The following is a 342-nucleotide window of genomic DNA, read 5'->3' as shown; positions in this document are numbered from 1 at the left end:
CGGGGACCCCAGCGTCCGCGGGGAGTCGCCGAGGATCGGGCGGACGAGCGCGCAGCACAAAAGGGACGCAGGGCAGGCGGGGGCGACGGCGCAGGGGCTGGGTGGAGCAGGGGCTGCGTGGAGCAGGGGCTGGGGCGCGGGGGCTGGGCCGAACCCGGGGCTGGGGGCGCGCCGGAACGGGGGCTGGGGATGCGGGGGCTGGGCTGAACGAGACCCGGGCTGGAGGCGCAGGAGCTGGGCTGCAGCAGGGGCTGCCTGGGAACAGCGGCTTGGGGCGTCGGGAATGCGCTGGAACAGGGGCCGAGGGCGCAGGGTCTGGGCTGGGGCGGGAGCTGGCGGCGC

This window comes from Carlito syrichta, unplaced genomic scaffold (assembly GCF_000164805.1).
Source record: "Carlito syrichta isolate Samal-C Ts95f unplaced genomic scaffold, Tarsius_syrichta-2.0.1 Scaffold181120, whole genome shotgun sequence".
NCBI lineage: Eukaryota > Metazoa > Chordata > Mammalia > Primates > Tarsiidae > Carlito > Carlito syrichta.
The sequence above is the reverse complement of the archived record's forward strand: the minus strand, read 5'-3'. Positions refer to the sequence as shown.